This window comes from Odocoileus virginianus, chromosome 17, assembly GCF_023699985.2.
Source record: "Odocoileus virginianus isolate 20LAN1187 ecotype Illinois chromosome 17, Ovbor_1.2, whole genome shotgun sequence".
Lineage (NCBI taxonomy): Eukaryota > Metazoa > Chordata > Mammalia > Artiodactyla > Cervidae > Odocoileus > Odocoileus virginianus.
The window spans coordinates 32617055-32633716 of NC_069690.1; positions in this window are offsets into that span (position 1 = coordinate 32617055).

The window sequence follows — 16662 nt, forward strand, 5'->3', positions numbered from 1 at the left end:
ATGTATTCAGGCATGGTGACGATCTAGGGGCACAGGCCGGGGGGCTAAGCTCACAGCAAGGCCACAGCTAGCGACTGGGCCTGGAGCATCTCACAGCCCCAGCACTGGGCCTAGAATTCCAGGCTTACACTTCCGATCACATGGTGAGCAGCTTAGGTTGGGCTGTGGCGGGCTGAGACAGGAGGGATGCATGGGGGGCTGTGGCTGAGAGCGGGGGACAAGTTGGAAGGCTGTTATAACAAATCCAGATGAGCTCTGGCTAGATAGGGAAGTACAAGACTGAGACATTCAGGAAATGTGAACCACCGGACTTAGTGACGCCTGGCTGGAACTAAAGAAGCGGCACAATTGAGGATGTGACTTGCAGCCCAGGTGTGCGGCCCAGGTGTGCAGCCTGTGTGCTCAGGTAGATGGAGCATCCTCCTCCAGATGCAACATGCAGGTACAATAGGGACCAACAGACAAGGCACCTGGGCTGAAGGCCCAGGGGACCTGTCTCCATGGGTTGATGAGAATGTTAGTTGGACTAGAAACAAACCCAGAGCTGACACTTGTGGTTTCACTCACCAACTCATGTGTGAAGCCAGCAGTCCTGCCCATCGCCACCACCCACTCCACCCCAGGCCCGGCTGTCCTGAGGCCCCCAGCTGGGCTGTCCCTGAGCAGACTCACCTCCGAGGAGAGGTAGATGGGCACAAACACCCATGCCAGGGCCAGCAGCACGTAGGTAGCCTGCATGGGACAGAGGCAGGTAAGGCTAGGGACATACAGGGTCGAGAACTGTCCCTGCCTCCTCTCTGCAGCCTTGAACACTAAGGATGACGGCCAAGGCTCAGGACTCCCTGCCTGCAGCATTCTGTAGACCTGACTTCCCCATCAACCCTGCCTGCCTGGATCTTGGCCATCCTGGTTGCTGGATACTGCCTCTGGCCATGGAGGGGTGGGCTCTGATTAGCGCCATCCAGCACCTATCAAGGTTGGTGCCCACCCCACCCCACCCCACTCCCGCCCATGGTGGACACCCGCCTCTGGAGCTCACATTCCACTCAAAGCCGGCCACCGCCAAGCCTCCAGCCGCTCCCGAGCCCGCCAGTCCAATGAAGAGGCCTGAACCCTCGCTGCTGGCAAAGAGGGAGGCTCCGATCTGGAGGAGAGAGAGGGGAGAAGCTAGCATCAGCCCCGCTCTCTCCACGCCTTCCACCACCTGCCCCCACACCGCCGCTCAGGGACCCCTGATGACATAGGCCCCATCTCTCCCAGCTTGGCCCAGCCTGGGGGTGACCCTGGGTGTAAGGAGGACACAGGAAGGGACGGCAGGGATGCAGATGCAGGCTGACCTAGGGGACAGATGTGGCCCCAGTGCAAGGAGGGGCAGGAGAGGTCGGGGAGCACTCACCGGCCACCACGTCATGTCCCGGCCGGCTAGGAAGTAGCCGCTCACCGTGTTCCTGCTGGCCCGGCAGGAGGACTGCAAAGACAGGGGCAGGAGCTGGAGCCTTCACTGGGCCAAAGGCAGTGAACAATGTGCCGCTACTGTGGGAAACAGTGCACTGGCTCCCCAGAGAGTGGGACACACAGGTGACCCTGAGACCCAGCAGGTCCGCTCCCAGCTACATCCAGGAGAGCTGAGAGCAGGTGCTCAAATGACCCCCGCACATGGCTGCTCACAGCTGTGTAACTCACCGCAGCCTGAGAGTGGAAGCAACCCGAAGGCTCATCAACTAATGGATGGATGGACGGATGAACAAATGTGCATCCACACCAAAGACCATCGCCCAGCCCCCAAGAGGAAGAGGCACCACGATTTGCTGAAACACGAGTCCATCAACATGCGGGCCTGGTTCTTCCAGACTCCAACTGCCTTCTCTCTGCTCCCCAGATGGTCAGGATGACTAAGCTGGTTTGTCTGGGCCCACCACTCGAAGCTTTTGATATGACTGCTGGCTGCCTGTCCCACTACAGCCCCCCGACCTCTGCTTTCTTTCTGTGCTCGTGATCCAGCCATACGGAACACAGTACAGTCTGTGGACTCTCACCATGTTGCCAGGATGGCCACGTCCACCTGTGTAGGTGGTGCACTGCACAACCTCCAGAGCCACCCTGGTCTTAGCCTCTGCTTTTCTCTGTCATGTTCTCTTATCCTCAAGGATGTAGTGGATGTTGCCAACAGCCTTCTCACAGCATTTTCCCTTCCTACAAGGGCCTCATCTTTCCCAGCGGTTGACTGAGTGGTCCTGACTCACTCCAGCTCTAGGGGTCCCAAGCCACCTGTCACAGAGCCTGACTCATTCCTCATGTACTCTGCATGTACTCAGGTGTACTCTGCGTGTAAGTTAAATAAACAGAGTGACAATATACAACCTTAATGCACTCCTTTCCCAATTTTGAACTAGTCCATTGTTCTATGTCCAGTCCTAACTGTTGTTTCTTGACCTGCATACAGGTTTCTCAGGGGGCAGGTAAGGTGGTCTGATATTCTCATCTCTTTAAGAATTTTCCACAGTTTGTTGTGATCCACACGGTCAAAGGCTTTAGTGTGGCCAATGGAGCAGAAAAAGATGTTTTTTCTGGAATTCTCTTGGTTTCTCTATGACCCAACGGATGTTGGCAATTTGATCCCTGGTTCCTCTGCCTTTTCTGAACCCAGCTTGTACATCTGGAATTTCTTGGTTCATGTACTGTTGAAGCCTAACTTGAAAGATTTTGAGCATGACCTCGCTAGCATGTGAAATGAGCACAATTGTGTGGTAGTTTGAACATTCTTTGGCATTGCCCTTCTTTGGGATTGAAATGAAAACTGACCTTTTCCAGTTCTGTGGCCACTGCTGAGTTTTCCAAATTTGCTGGCATATTGAGTGTAGCACTTTAACAGCATCATCTTTTAGGATGTGAGATAGCTCAGCTGGCATTCCATCACCTCCACTAGCTTTGTTCATAGCAGTGCTTCCTAAGGCCCACTTGACTTCACACTCTAGGATGTCTGGCTCTAGGTGAGTGACCACACTGTTGTGGTTATCTGGGTCATTAAGACCATGAAATTAATTAATAAATAGTAATATTTTTTAAAAAAAGAAAGCTTCCACTGCAGGGGCCCCTCTTCTGACCCCCAGTACAGTGCTCCCAAGAACACAGCACGCTATGGTTGGAATGGATTTTCACATCCACTGGGCTCCTGTGCTCCTTGGAACAGCTGTGAGAGGCGACTGTACAGATCTACGGGGTGTGTTTGAGGAAACAGTAACTGTTCCGAGAATACACAGACCCAACTTTCCCGACACCCAGCACTGGGCTGCCTGAGAGTTACTATTTAATCACATGATAATGACTTCCAGTCACTGCGGCTGTTACTTCCACCAGGCCCTCCTCCGCCTCCACCATCATCTCCACCACCCCCACCCCCACCCCCACCACTTGCACTTTCTACTATAGGATCGACAGCAGCAGCAGGGTCCCTTACATGTGGTCACCTCAGGGAGAAGACCTCTCCCATTTGGGAACTTGGGACCTAGGACCAGGCAGGTGATACATGTCTTACAGATTAAGATCCTGAGACTCAAAAAGCTGAGCAACTTCCAAGAATCCTAGAACTGGGGCCATAGCCAGAGAAGATAAGAGGGGCTCCTCATTCTCCACCAGGAGAGGAAGACCACTGCCAGTCAGGGCTCAGGGGTGCCAGCCTGCGGAGCTCTGGGGACAAGACTGGCTGATTTGTGTCCATCTCCCACCCACTATTAGGGGTAGATGGAGGAGGCCCTCCCCTCTGGGCAGGTCCTGGGTTCACTGCCCAAGTCCCTGCCCCCTGAAGCCCTGGGGTTCACCTGCAAATGGGGCTGTGGGGGGGCGGCAATGCATACAGCACCTGCATAGCAGAATTCCCGCTGCTGCTGGAGCCTGTGGTGACCTACAGCCCTTCTCTCTTCTCAGAAGAAACTGGCTTATGAACTAGGCAAGGCTGGTGGACACGGCATTGTTATAACAGAGATCCCAGGCCTGCATACCACTGCCCCCCTCTGGATTTGGCTCAGCTGGTGTGGGCGCAGCCAAGAACCCCTGTGATTCTGTGAGCCCATCTGACATTGGAGGGGAGGCCAGAAGACGGCACACTGTGCCAAGCGCCCAGCTTGTCAGCCGCACAGAAGCCCCCAGTGTTCCACTTGACCTGCCCTTAGAGACACTTCCTGTTCCTCACTTTAGAGACTTGAGAATCTGGTACCAAAGAGAGAAGGGCTTGGTCAAGGTCTCCAGCAAATCTCCCCAGGGCTGGGAGGAGGGCCTGAGGGCATCGGGCCGCCAGAGAGAGGATGCCATGCCCAGGGACATCCCGGATGGTTCCCACACCCCAGTGCCCACCCTGGCCTGTGCCACCAGTCCTCTCACCCATATGCCCACAGCCACGTTCAGGGCAAAATACACGGCGATGATGGCACCGTCCACCGTGCTCAGCTGCGGCCTGGGGGTATGGGGGTCGCTGGTGGAGTTGTCCACAGCCATCTTGCAGCAGGGCCGGCTCTGAGCGAATGGGACTGAGGGCTGGACCAGAGCAGAGGGCTTCCTGGCAGGCAGTAAATTTATGATTAAACCAGCACGACGGTGACATTCCAGCCCACGGTGCACGCTTCAAAGTGCAGCTGGGTCTTCTCCACCTTACCCCCTCCCCTGCCCCGGTGAGGACCACTGGGGGAGGGGCACATCTTTACACACAAAGGAGACTTGGGAGATGTACAGGGGTCTAGTGGACCCAGAGGAACCAGAATTGTCCCAGAAAGAAAGGGCTTGTTACCGAATGCATGCAATTCAGGTAAGGAGCAGGAGGGTTGGGGGCAAATGCCCCTCCTCTGGGGATGCTGCTGTGACAGCAGCCATGTCTTTCTATAGCCTTTGGGCCTCAAGTGGGCCACAAGGCCCTTGGCAGTGACTTGCATCTCTTGGGTCACTTCCAGCCACAGAATGTCCTCTGTTGGACACAAGGGGCTTGTCACCACATTTCCTGTCCTCTTTTCTAGACCAGGCCCAAAAGCCCCTTCCTGACCATCCTCTTGGGTCCCCTGGTCTCCCAGCTCCACAGATTCTGGGCCCCACATCTAGCAAGCATCTGCCAGGGGCTGGGCCATGCTTAATCTTTCTGCTCACTGACCCGTTCTGTGCTCAGAGTAGGTGGTGTGGGTCACAATCAGGGAAGGAGGCAGGAGGGTGGCCACCTGCCCCCATCCAGCCACTTGAGGGCCAGAGCTGGGCTTCGGCCCTGTATCCAACCCCAGATCCTCCCCGGTGGTGGCAGTGATGGCTAGGGTCCACTGTGTCCCTCCTGCTCAGATGCTTGCTCACTGATTAAATCCGTGTGTGCAGCCAGGCAGCTCTCAGTGACATGGCCCGTGGCTTCACAGAGCATTTGGAGTTTATCCTGATATGCAGCCCTTCCAGAAGTGTTAATGAGTGAGCGGCTGGCACTGGGAACACCGGCTTGCAAAGCCAACTGTGCCTGTTATTTGGTAACCAAGGGGGAGGGTTTGAAGATTAATCCCCTTCACATGCAGGACTCGACCGGGAAGAAGTCACTGCTTTCGGTAAATTCAGGCAGGCCCAGACTGCCCTCCCCAGCCACCCTCACCTTCAGCCAGCTAGGCTCTCAGATGTCTTACTCATTGTTGGAAATGCATCGTGACTCAAAAGGTCACTTTGTACTGAAGAGGGACCCAAATGGGTAATGTCCAGATTTATTAAACTGGTCTCCTAAAGAGGAAGTAGCTGAAAGAACAGCCTTTGGTCCCCTCTCCATAGCCTGGGTCTCAGAAAGAAATATACCACTTAGACAGAGTCCTCCACCCCCTCCACTGTCTGATCAAAAGGCCTGGGGAGAGATGGCTGACATGAGCTGATGGATGGGGCCAGGAGGGTGGCAGGGGAGGGAATGGAGAAGAAATTCCACACGGCAGTCCAATCACAGTTTACACTCTCTTCCAGCCTCCCCTGACCACACTCGCAGATCCAACTCCTCTGGGCCAGCTCACCTAGGACAGGAATACAGACAGCTGTCCAGCCAAAAAGTCACAACTGGTGACTGCACATGGACACACCATCACCATCCAGAGTCCAGAGTTTACATTAGGGTTTATTCTTGCTGTTGTGTGTTCCATGGGTTTAGATGTATGTATGATGACATACATCCATCATTAGAGTATCACAGAGCATCTTCACAGCCCTAAAAATCTAGGCTCTATCTATTCCTCTTTCCATTCCCCCACCAAGACTTGATCTCTTAGTGTTCACAGTTTTGCCTTCTCCAGACCATCATATAGTTGGAATTACATAGTATGTAGCTTTTTTAGATTGTCTTTCACTTACGAAGATTCTATTTAGTTTCCTCCACATTGTTTCATGGATTGATAATTCATTTCCTTTTGCTTGAATAATATTCCCTTGTCTGAAGGCACCACAGTTTATTTATCCATTTACCTACTAAAGGACATTTTGATGGATTCCAAGTTTTGGCAATTAGGAATAAAACTGCTATAAAACTCCACGTGCAGGTTTTTATGTGGACATAAGTTTTTTACTCCTTTCAGTAGATACCAAGGAGCATGACTGCTGGATCACATGGTGTGTTTAGTTTTGTAGGAAACTGCCAAACCATCTTCCCAAGTGGTCATTTCTGTATCTCCACCAGTGATGAATGAGTTCCTGTTGTTCCATGTTATCAGCATTTGATGCTGTCAGTGTTCCAGATGTTGGTCTAAGTGTGCAGTGTTTCTCATTGTTTTAATTTGCAGTTTCTTGATGGCATATGATAGAAGGCATCTCTTCATATGCTTCTTTACTATCTATATACTTTCTTTAGTGAGGTGTCTGTAAGATCTTTGGCCCCATTTTTTTTCAATATAAATTCAAAACATTTGCTGTACCAAATACCACAGAAAAATGGATCAAAATATGTGAACAAGTTTTAAGAAAAAATAATTCTATATGTTGACACTGATGTCTATTTAACTGATCAAAAACAAAGTCCTATTACTTTGTCTTAGTGGAATTTCAATAATAACAAATCAATCCCGGAATTTTCTTTCTAAAAATCACTTAAATCTAAGCATATCGTAATCTCACTTCCAAGTTTTATGGTTCATTTTTAATCAGGTTTTTATTTTCTTATGGAGATTTAATTGTTCTCTTTACTAGTCCTTTATCAGATAATTGTTTTCCAAAGACTTGTCCTAGTCTATGACAGGTCTTTCACTCTTAACACTGAGTATCACAGAGCAGAAGTTTTTAACTTTAGTGAATTCCAGTTTATCAATTATTTCTTTCATGGATCATCCTTTGGTGTCATATCTGAAAAAAACCATTGCAATAACCAAGGTCATCCAGATTTTCTTCTAGGAGTTTGACTTTTACATTTAAGTCTGCATTCCTTTTTTTTTTCCCTGCATGTGAATAACCAGTTATTGGTGGCTCAGACAGTAAAGAATCTGTCCGCAATGCCAGAGACCCAGGTTTGATTCCTGGGTTGGGAAGATCCCCTGGAGAAGGGAATGGCTACCCACTCAGTATTCTTGCCTGGAGAATTCCATGGACAGAGGAGCCTGGGGGGGCTACAGTCCATGGGGTCACAAAAAGCTGGACATGACTGAGTGACTAACACTTTCACACTGTCATCCAGTTATTTAAGCCCTGTTTGTTGAAAAGAATATTTCTGGTCCACTGTGTTGCCTTTGCTCCTTTGTAAAGATTGGTTAACTATATTTATGTGGGTCTGTTTATGAGCATTCTCTGTTCTGTTCAACTGATCCGTCTTTTTTTTTTTTTTCCATTTATTTTTATTAGTTGGAGGCTAATTACTTTACATCATTACAGTAGTTTTTGTCATACATTGAAATGAATTAGCCATGGATTTACATGTATTCCCCATCCCGGTCCCCCCTCCCACCTCCCTCTCCACCCAATCCCTCTGGGTCTTCCCAGTGCAGCAGGCCCGAGCACTTGTCTCATGCACCCAACCTGGGCTGGTGATCTGTTTCACCCTAGATAATATACATGTTTCAATGCTGTTCTCTTGAAACATTCCACCCTCGCCTTCTCCCAGAGTCCACAAGTCTGTTCTATACATCTGAGTCTCTTTTTCTGTTTTGCATATAGGGTTATCGTTACCATCTTTCTAAATTCCATATATATGTGTTAGTATACTGTAATGGTCTTTATCTTTCTGGCTTACTTCGCTCTGTATAATGGGCTCCAGTTTCATCCATCTCAGTAGAACTGATTCAAATGAATTCTTTTTAATGGCTGAGTAATATTCCATGGTGTATATGTACCACAGCTTCCTCATCCATTCGTCTGCTGATGGGCATCTAGGTTGCTTCCATGTCCTGGCTATTATAAACAGTGCTGCGATGAACATTGGGGTGCACGTGTCTCAGATCTGGTTTCCTTGGTGTGTATGCCCAGAAGTGGGATTGCTGGGTCATATGGCAGTTCTATTTCCAGCTTTTTAAGAAATCTCCACACTGTTTTCCATAGTGGCTGTACTAATTTGCATTCCCACCAACAGTGTAAGAGGGTTCCCTTTTCTCCACACCCTCTCCAGCATTTATTGCTTGTAGACTTTAGGATAGCAGCCATCCTGACTGGCGTATAATGGTACCTCATTGTGGTTTTGATTTGCATTTCTCTGATAATGAGTGATGTTGAGCATCTTTTCATGTGCTTTTTTTTTTTGCCATCTGTATGTCTTCCTTGGAGAAATGTCTGTTGAGTTCTTTGGCCCATTTTTGGATTGGGTCATTTATTTTTCTGGAGTTGAGCTGGAGGAGTTGCTTGTATATTTTTGAGATTAATCCTTTGTCTGTTGCTTCGTTTGCTATTATTTTCTCCCAATCTGAGGGCTGTCTTTTCACCTTGCTTATAGTTTCCTTTGTTGTGCAAAAGCTTTTAAGTTTCATTAGGTCCCATTTGTTTATTTTTGCTTTTATTTCTAAAATTCTGGGATGTGGGTCATAGAGGATCCTGCTGTGATTTATGTCGGAGAGTGTTTTGCCTATGTTCTCCTCTAGGAGTTTTATAGTTTCTGGTCTTACATTTAGATCTTTAATCCATTTTGAGTTTATTTTTGTGTATGGTGTTAGAAAGTGTTCTAGTTTCATTCTTTTACAGGTGGTTGACCAGTTTTCCCAGCACCACTTGTTAAAGAGGTTGTCTTTTTTCCATTGTATATCCTTGCCTCCTTTGTCGAAGATAAGGTGACCATAGGTTAGTGGATTTATCTCTGGGCTTTCTATTCTGTTCCATTGATTTATATTTCTGTCTTTGTGTCAGTACCATACTGTCTTGATGACTGTGGCTTTGTAGTATAATCTGAAGTCAGGCAGATTGATTCCTCCAGTTCCATTCTTCTTTCTCAGGATTACTTTGGCTATTCGAGGTTTTTTGTATTTCCATACAAATTGTGAAATTATTTGTTCTAGTTCTGTGAAAAATACCGTTGGTAGTTTGATAGGGATTGCATTGAATCTATAGATTGCTTTGGGTAGTATAGCCATTTTGACAATATTGATTCTTCCAATGCATGAACACGGTATATTTCTCCATCTGTTTGTGTCCTCTTTGATTTCTTTCATCAGTGTTTTATAGTTTTCTATGTACAGGTCTTTTGTTTCTTTAGGTAGATATACTCCTAAGTATTTTATTCTTTTTGTTGCAATGGTGAATGGTATTGTTTCCTTAATTTCTCTTTCTGTTTTCTCATTGTTAGTGTATAGGAATGCAAGAGATTTCTGTGTGTTAATTTTATATCCTGCAACTTTACTGTATTCATTGATTAGCTCTAGTAATTTTCTGGTGGAGTCTTTAGGGTTTTCTATGTAGAGGATCATGTCATCTGCAAACAGAGAGAGTTTCACTTCTTCTTTTCCTATCTGGATTCCTTTTACTTCTTTTTCTGCCCTGATTGCTGTGGCCAAAACTTCCAAAACTATGTTGAATAGTAGTGGTGAGAGTGGGCACCCTTGTCTTGTTCCTGATTTCAGGGGAAATGCTTTCAATTTTTCACCATTGAGGGTGATGCTTGCTGTGGGTTTGTCATATATAGCTTTTATTATGTTGGGGTATGTTCCTTCTATTCCTGCTTTCTGGAGAGTTTTAATCATAAATGGATGTTGAATTTTGTCAAAGGCTTTTTCTGCATCTATTGAGATAATCATATGGTTTTTATCTTTCAATTTGTTAATGTGGTGTATTACATTGATTGACTTGCAGATATTAAAGAATCCTTGCATTCCTGGGATAAAGCCCACTTGGTCATGATATATGATTTTTTTAATATGTTGTTGGATTCTGTTTGCTAGAATTTTGTTAAGGATTTTTGCATCTATGTTCATCAGTGATATTGGCCTGTAGTTTTCTTTTTTTGTGGCATCTTTGTCTGGTTTTGGAATTAGGGTGATGGTGGCCTCATAGAATGAGTTTGAAAGTTTACCTTCTTCTGCAATTTTCTGGAAGAGTTTGAGTAAGATAGGTGTTAGCTCTTCTCTAAATTTTTGGTAGAATTCAGCTGTGAAGCCATCTGGTCCTGGGCTTTTGTTTGCTGGAAGATTTCTGATTACAGTTTCGATTTCCTTGCTTGTGATGGGTTTGTTAAGATCTTCTATTTCTTCCTGGTTCGGTTTTGGAGTTATACTTCTCTAAGAACTTGTCCATTTCTTCCAAGTTGTCCATTTTATTGGCATAGAGCTGCTGGTAGTAGTCTCTTATGATCCTTTGTATTTCAGTGTTATCTGTTGTGATCTCTCCATTTTCATTTCTAATTTTGTTAATTTGGTTCTTCTCCCTTTGTTTCTTAATGAGTCTTGCTAATGGTTTGTCAATTTTGTTTATTTTTTCAAAAAACCAGCTTTTAGCTTTGTTAATTTTTGCTATGATCTCTTTAGTTTCTTTTGCATTTATTTCTGCCCTAATTTTTAAGATTTCTTTCCTTCTACTAACCCTGGGGTTCTTCATTTCTTCCTCCTCTAGTTGCTTTAGGTGTAGAGTTAGGTTATTTATTTGACTTTTTTCTTGTTTCTTGAGGTAGGCCTGTAATGCTATGAATCTTCCCCTTAGCACTGCTTTTACAGTGTCCCATAGGTTTTGGGTTGTTGTGTTTTCATTTTCATTCATTTCTATGCATATTTAGATTTCTTTTTTGATTTCTTCTATGATTTGTTGGTTATTCAGAAGCGTGTTGTTTAGCCTCCATATGTTTGAATTTTTAATAATTTTTTTCCTGTAATTGAGATCTAATCTTACTGCACTGTGGTCAGAAAAGATGACTGGAATGATTTCAATCTTTTTGAATTTACCAAGACTAGATTTATGGCCCAGGATGTGATCTATTCTGCAGAAGGTTCCGTGTGCACTTGAGAAAAAGGTGAAGTTGATTGTTTTGGGGTGAAACATCCTATAGATGTCAATTAGGTCTAGCTGGTCCATTGTGTCCGTTAAAGTTTGTGTTTCCTTGTTCATTTTCTGTTTAGTTGATCTATCCATAGTTGTGAGTGGGGTATTCAAGTCTCCTACTATTATTGTGTTACTATTAATTTCCTCTTTCATACTCGTTAGCGTTTGCCTTACATATTGCGGTGCTCCTATGTTGGGTGCATATATATTTATAATTGTTATATCTTCTTCTTGGATTGATCCTTTGATCATTATGTAGTGTCCATCTTTGTCTCTTTTCACAGACTTAATTTGAAAGTCTATTTTATCTGATATGAGTATTGCGACTCCTGCTTTCTTTTGGTCTCCGTTTGCGTGGAATATTTTTTTCCAGCCCTTCACTTTTAGTCTGTATGTGTCCCTTGCTTTGAGGTGGGTCTCTTGTAGACAGCATATATAGGGGTCTTGCTTTTGTATCCATTCAGCCAGCCTTTGTCTTTTGGTTGGGGCATTCAACCCATTTACATTTAAGGTAATTATTGATAGATATGGTCCCGTTGCCATTTATTTTGTTGTTTGGGGTTCACGTTTATACCACCTTTCTGTGTTTCCTGTCTAGAGAAGATCCTTTAGTATTTGTTGAAGAGCTGGTTTGGTGGTGTTGAATTCTCTCAGCTTTTGCTTGTCTGTAAAGCTTTTGAGTTCTCCTTCATATCTGAATGAGATCCTTGCTGGGTAGAGTAATCTAGGTTGTAGGTTATTCTCTTTCATTACTTTAAGTATGTCCTGCCATTCCCTTCTGGCCTGAAGGGTTTCTATTGATAGATCAGCTGTTATCCTTATGGGAATCCCTTTGTGTGTTATTTGTTGTTTCTCCCTTGCTGCTTTTAATATTTGTTCTTTGTGTTTGATCTTTGTTAATTTGATTAATATGTGTCTTGGGGTTAAACCGCCTTGGGTTTATCCTGTTTGGGACTCTCTGGGTTTCTTGGACTTGGTTGGCTATTTCCTTCCCCATTTTAGGGAAGTTTTCAGCTATTATCTCCTCGAGTATCTTCTCATGGCCTTTCTTTTTGTCTTCTTCTTCTGGGACTCCTATGATTCGAATGTGGGGGCGTTTCACATTGTCCCAGAGGTTGTCCTCATTTCTTTTGATTCTTTTTTCTTTTTTCCTCTCTGCTTCATTTATTTCCACCATTTTATCTTCTAACTCACTTATCCTATCTTCTGTCTCTGTTATTCTACTCATGGTTCCCTCCAGAGTGTTTTTGATCTCATTTATTTCATTATTAATTTTTAATTGACTTTTTTTATTTCTTCTAGGTCCTTGTTAAACCTTTCTTGCATCTTCTCAATCTTTGTCTCCAGGCTATTTATTTGTAACTCCATTTTGTTTTCAAGATTTTGGATCATTTTTATTATCATTATTCTAAATTCTTTTTCAGGTAGATTCCCTATTTCCTCCTCTTTTGTTTGACTTGGTGGGCTTTTTTCATGTTCCTTTAGCTGTTGGGTATTTCTCTGCCTTTTCATCTTGTTTAGATTGCTGTGTCTGGAGTGGGCTTTCTGTATTCTTGTGGTCTGAGGTTCCTTTTTATTGTGGAGGTTTCACCCAGTGGGTGGGGTTGGACGATTGGTTTGTCAAGGTTTCCTGGTTAGGGAAGCTTGAGTCAGCGTTCTGGTGCGTGGAATTGGATTTCTTCTCTCTGGAGTGCAATGGAGTGTCCAGTAATGAGTTTTGCGATGGGTCTCTGTGTTAGGTGTGACTTTGGAGAGCATGTATGTTGACACTCAGGTCTATGTTCCTGCGTTGCTAAAGAATTTGCGTGGTATGTCTTGAACTGGAGCTTATTGGCTCTTGGGTGGTGGTTGGTTTTGGTGTAGGTATGGAAGCTTTTGGATGGTCTCTTATTCCTTAATGTTCCATGTAGTCAGGAGTTTTCTGGTTTTCTCAGGATTTGGGCTCAAGTCTCCTGCCTCTGGATTTCAGTTTTATTCTTCCAATAGTCTCAAGACTTCTCCAACTATACAGCACTGATAATAAAACTTCTAGATTAATGGTGAAAAGATTCTCCACCGTGAGAGACAACCAGAGAGGTTCACAGAGTTACATGAAGAATAGGAGAGGGAGGAAGGAGATAGAGGTGAGCAGGAGGAGAAAAAGGGGACTCAAGAGGAGAGAGACAGATCTATGCAGTTATCTGTTCCCAAAGTGTTCTCCGTAGCCCAGACACCCACAAAGATTCACAGAGTTGGATTGGGAAGAGAAGGGGAATGGAGGAAATAGAGGTGTTCTGAGGTAGAAAACAGAGAGTCAAAAGTGGGAGAGTATCACCACACTCCTGAATAGAAATGGGAACTGAATATTGGATTCTTAAATGACCAAAATTTATATCACATACTACTGAAAAACAAAGATTGAAAATCTAGTGTAGAGGTTAGACTCTTTGAAATACAATATTTATAAACAAAAACACAAAAAAAATTTAGAACTGTATATGAAGTTTGGTTTAAAAATAGGGTTTCTCTCTCTCTCTTTTTTTTTTTTTGGCAAGGTTATAGTGAAATGAAAATGAAAGTTAAGGAATAATAGAGGAGTATTAGAGGACTTTAAAAGGAAATAGGAGAGGAAAACAAGAAAAAGGAAAAAAAAAGAAAAAAAAAATTTCTTTTTTCCCTAATTAAAAAAATCGTAAAAATATATGAAAATGAAAGTTGAGGAGTAATGGGGGAGTAATAGGGAATTATAAAAGAAAATAAAAGAGAAAAAATAAAAAATAAAAAAAAGGAAAGAAAAAAAAATTTTTTTTTAATTAAAAAAAATATATGTACATATATATCTAGGAATTTCTCTGGAGTTGTTGCGGTCAGCGTAGGTTCAGTTCAATTTCAGATAGCTCCTCTTTCCAGCTTACACTTCTCAATATCTGTAGGCCCCTTCCCGTGTAGTCGGTGTTACCTTCAGGGATTTTAATCTGTTGCACCGGTCCTTTCTGAAGCGGTTCCTTTTGTTTATTTGGCTTCTGTTTGCCGTCTCTTTGGTGTCTAATTTCCGCCCTGACACAGGCGGGAGGAGGTGATCTCTTATTTAGGTTCTCTAGTTCAGTTCAGTCCTGCTACTGGGAGGGCGGGGCGCTGCAGACAGATACCGCTCTGTGTGGATGGCACTCACCGTGTTCCGGTCACACTGGGTTTGCCCCGCTCACGGGTGTCTGTGCTTTCGCCGTCAACACTGCTCAGGCTCCCGGCTGCTCTATATGGAGTGGGCCCTGCGTTGAGTGCGGTTCCAGTTTTCGGGTACTCCACAAAAGCGCAGATTCGGTTGCTCCTGCGTTTTGTGCCTTCCCCGGCCTGAGCGGTTCAGGCAGCCAGAGGCTTGGGCGCAATCTCCCCGGGTACGGCGCACTTTTTCCCTCCGCGGCCCCAGCGCGCGCCGCCAGTCGGGTCTCAGGAAGTCTTTAGATAGGAACCGGGGGCCTGTTTGCAGTGTGGGAGGGGGTGGCTTCTCAGGGGCTAAGTTTGCCCTTTTCCCCTTCCCCCTGCCTCCTACCTCCAGCGGGGATGGGCCTGCTCTTCTCTGGAGATTCTCAGTCCCTTTGTTTTGCGAACCACCGGCAGTGTGTTCGGGCCAGTTAATTTTGTCCCTTGCTATCCCACAGTTTAAAAAAGCTCCCTCCGATTGCTCTCAGGGTCTTCGGGCCGGTCCTTACTCTAAGCAATGCCGCCCGCTCCTCTCCGTTCCGCCCCGCTTGTTGCTGGCGGGTACGGGCGTCTGGGGTACTTTTCTGCTGGGAGTTGCTTTTAGGCACGTAATCTGTGGGCCTTGTTTAATTTTTCCTCCCAGTTAGAATGCCGAAAACTTCCCCCAGTCCCGCCAGTGAGAGGGTTTCCTGGTGATTGGAAACCTCCTCTATTAAGACTCCCTTCCCGGGATGGGTCTCCGTCCGTAGCTCTTTTGACTCCCTTATTGTCGTTTATATTTTGTCCTACCTCCCTTCGAAGACAATGGGCTGCTTTTCTGGGCGCCTGATGTCCTCTGCTAGCGATCAGAAGTTGTTTTGTGAAATTTGCTCAGCATTCAAATGTTCTTTCGATGAATTTGTAGGAGAGAAAGTGGTCTCTCCGTCCTATTCCTCCGCCATCTTGGCTCCTCCCTCCCGTCTTTTTTTCAACAATATTTTTTTGTTGTTGTTTTTGGCTTTGCCATAGGGCATGTGGGATCTTAGTTCCCTGACCAGGGGAACCCACACCCCCTGAAGTGGACATGCAGAGTCTTAAACCACTGGCCCACCTGGGAAGTCCCACCACACTCCTGATTATGGCAACTTTACAGATGGCTTGAAGAGAGGGAGTGTGAATATGTTCTTTTCCTTCAATTACTGCCTTGGCTATTCTGAGTCTTCTATCTCTCCATGTAAACTTTAGAATCAGTTTGACAAAATCCACAAAATAATCTGGTGGAATCTTCATTGAAATTTCATTGAATCTTTAGACCAAATTGGAAAGCACTGACATGTTGACAAGTCTTCCTATCCATGAACATAGGCTATTTCTCCATTTAGATTTTAAAAATTTATTTCATCCATTTTGTAGTTTCCCTTACATAGATTTTATGCCTATTTAGTTAGATTTATACTTAATATGTCATTTTTGTGTTGATAGTGTATACGGTTTTGTATTTTTACTTTTTCAAATTCCACTTGTTCTTTGCTGGTACAGGAAAGCAATTGACTTTTATCCTACAATCTTGATATAATCACTTATTAGTAATGAGTTGGGAGAGTTGTTCTTGATTCATATTTTCTACATAGGTGATCATATCATCTGAGAACAAAAGTTTTATTTCTTCCTTCCCCATTTGTGTACCTTTTAAATCCTTCTTGCCTTATTGCATCAGCTTATTGAAATAAGCTATTGAATAAGCTATTCAATAGCTATTGAATATTTTGAATAGTTTTCAAAATATTGAAAACAAATGATGAGAGGGGACATTCTTGGCTTATTCCTGATCTTAGTGGGAAAGCTTCTAGTTTCTCACCACTAAGTATGATGTTCACTGCAGGCTATCAGTAGATATTTTTCAACAAGATCAAGTTCCCTCTCTATTCCTATTTCACTCAGCTTTTGTCATGAATGGATGTTGAATTTTGTCAGGTGCTTTTTCTGCATTGATTGATATAATCATTATTTTTCTTTAGTCTGTTGGTATGATGGATTACATGAAGCGATTTTCAACTGCTGAGGAAAGTCTTGCATATCTGG